The 2,500-nt window shown below is 51.9% G+C and overlaps 2 non-coding genes across 2 annotated transcripts in view; both read right to left on the bottom strand.

Annotated features, from left to right (window-relative positions):
• Nucleotides 1–333, bottom strand: part of LOC132708486 (large subunit ribosomal RNA) — a 4,080-nt gene extending 3,747 nt beyond the window's left edge. The window contains exon 1 of the ribosomal RNA XR_009619968.1: nt 1–333. This exon is cut by the window's left edge and continues 3,747 nt beyond it. This is a non-coding gene — a ribosomal RNA (large subunit ribosomal RNA).
• Nucleotides 334–845: 512 nt separating this feature from the next.
• On the bottom strand, nt 846–1,000 carry LOC132708485 (5.8S ribosomal RNA). The gene has a single exon (XR_009619967.1). It is a non-coding gene; the product is annotated as a 5.8S ribosomal RNA (ribosomal RNA).
• Between the last annotated feature and the right edge of the window lie 1,500 nt (nt 1,001–2,500).

Genomic DNA, 2,500 nt, shown 5'->3' with positions numbered 1-2,500 from the left:
CCTTAGATGGAGTTTACCACCCGCTTAGGGCTGCACTCTCAAGCAACCCGACTCTGAGGAGATCCCTCCCGCGATCGACGGCGGTCGCTACGGGCCTGGCACCCTCTATGGGCTGTGGCCCCGTTCAAGAAGGACTTGGACGCGCCGGACGATCTCGGGATAACGGAACCTCCCTAACACCACATTTCCCGGCGCCCGGTATCGGCCGCGGGATTCGGTGCTGGGCTCTTCCCTGTTCGCTCGCAGCTACTGAGGGAATCCTAATTAGTTTCTTTTCCTCCGCTTATTAATATGCTTAAATTCGGGCGGGTAGTCTCACCTGCTCTGAGGTCGATCGATAAAATCATTATATATATATATATATATATATATATAAATATATATATTAAAACGTAGACGTGAATTTCGAAACGGTTCAGCGTTTATATTTAAAACCGCTATATCCACCACTCGTTACGCTGGCCGCAAACGATCAGACGTCGGACACCTTTTCTTCTTATCGAGAAAATAACGGACACGACGATCGTCAATTTTGGCGCGGACCTGCGACATACGCGGGGCGGTTTTAATTACGCTCGTCTCTCGCGCTTTTAAGCGAGCGCGACGCGACGAACCGGGTGCGTCGAAAATCGACGTCGTTCGCAAACTCGGTCGCGTTCCTTAGAACGCGGCCGGAGTTTCGCTTTCGCGTTTTAAAACGTCGCGAGACCGGGTAGGAGAGAGATCGCGCGCTAAGCGCGAACGTGCTGTTGCTCCTCACTCCTTCCCGCGCTACACGTCCAACTCGCTCCGACGTTTCTCGCGCCTCGCGGGCGAAAAAACCGAGCAGTCCTTTAAATTGGATACGACCCTCAGCCAGGAGTGGTCCGGGAACAGAATCCGAGGACCGCAATGTGCGTTCGAAATGTCGATGTTCATGTGTCCTGCAGTTCACAAGTTGACGCGCAATTAGCTGCGTTCTTCATCGACCCACGAGCCAAGTGATCCACCGTTTAGGGTAATCTTTTTTCGATCGGTTTAACGCTTTTCGTCTCCGAAAAAGAGTCGTCGGCGTTTGTTATCGACACATACATTTTTTTTACGGAAGCGAGGTATATACCTTTCGACGTAAAAAAAAAAAAAAAGTTCGATTTCGGGCCGGTCTATCCGACGGAACACTTCGCCGCGCGCCCTTTGTTCTTTATTATTCAGACGGTAGGCGCGCGCGCGTTCGCGTTCGGACGACCCGCGCCGGTTTAAAGTTTATATACACACCTCCTCGCGGGTTCGCGGGTGGGTGTAAGTACTTTTCGGTGCTCCGGGCGAATATCGTTTGGACACCTTGTCGACGGCGAGCGCGAAACTAGGTTTCGCGCTTCGAGTTCCGTCTAGGTACCCGGAAATTTTGTCGGCGCTCCTCCTACTCCTACTCCTCTCTCCCCTTTTTTTACGGTGGTCGAGTGGTCGTCGTAGTCGTCGAATTTAATCGCGGCCGACTTAAAGATCGACGCGAGATATTTTCGACCGAGCGTCAGCGACAAAAATTCGTTCGACTAAATAAAGACAAACTGTGTAATTTTTATTATCACTTTAATGATCCTTCCGCAGGTTCACCTACGGAAACCTTGTTACGACTTTTACTTCCTCTAAATGATCAAGTTTGGTCAACTTCCCGGACACATCGACGACGCCCGAAAACGCCATCGGCGTATCGGTCCGAAGACCCTCACTAAATCATTCAATCGGTAGTAGCGACGGGCGGTGTGTACAAAGGGCAGGGACGTAATCAACGCGAGCTTATGACTCGCGCTTACTGGGAATTCCTCGTTCATGGGGAACAATTGCAAGCCCCAATCCCTAGCACGAAGGAGGTTCAGCGGGTTACCCGGGCCTCTCGGCCAGGGAGGACACGCTGATTCCTTCAGTGTAGCGCGCGTGCGGCCCAGAACATCTAAGGGCATCACAGACCTGTTATTGCTCAATCTCGTGCGGCTAGAAGCCGCCTGTCCCTCTAAGAAGAATTGTTTGTACGCAGACAGTAAAAACCGCGCGCGACAACGGGGCGAACCCCGAGCCGGCCGGCCTTTGAGATGTCTAAATACGCCTAGTTAGCAGGCTAGAGTCTCGTTCGTTATCGGAATTAACCAGACAAATCGCTCCACCAACTAAGAACGGCATGCACCACCACCCACCGAATCAAGAAAGAGCTCTCAATCTGTCAATCCTTCCGGTGTCCGGGGCCTGGTGAGGTTTCCCGTGTTGAGTCAAATTAAGCCGCAGGCTCCACTCCTGGTGGTGCCCTTCCGTCAATTCCTTTAAGTTTCAGCTTTGCAACCATACTTCCCCCGGAACCCAAAAGCTTTGGTTTCCCGGAAGCTGCCCGCCGAGTCATCGGAGGAACGTCGGCGGATCGCTAGCTGGCATAGTTTACAGTTAGAACTAGGGCGGTATCTGATCGCCTTCGAACCTCTAACTTTCGTTCTTGATCAATGAAACGTTTTTGGCAAATGCTTTCGCTTCT

Source organism: Cylas formicarius, unplaced genomic scaffold, assembly GCF_029955315.1.
Source record: "Cylas formicarius isolate icCylForm1 unplaced genomic scaffold, icCylForm1.1 PGA_scaffold_124__1_contigs__length_23931, whole genome shotgun sequence".
NCBI lineage: Eukaryota > Metazoa > Arthropoda > Insecta > Coleoptera > Brentidae > Cylas > Cylas formicarius.
This window is presented reverse-complemented; position numbering and strand designations above follow the sequence as displayed.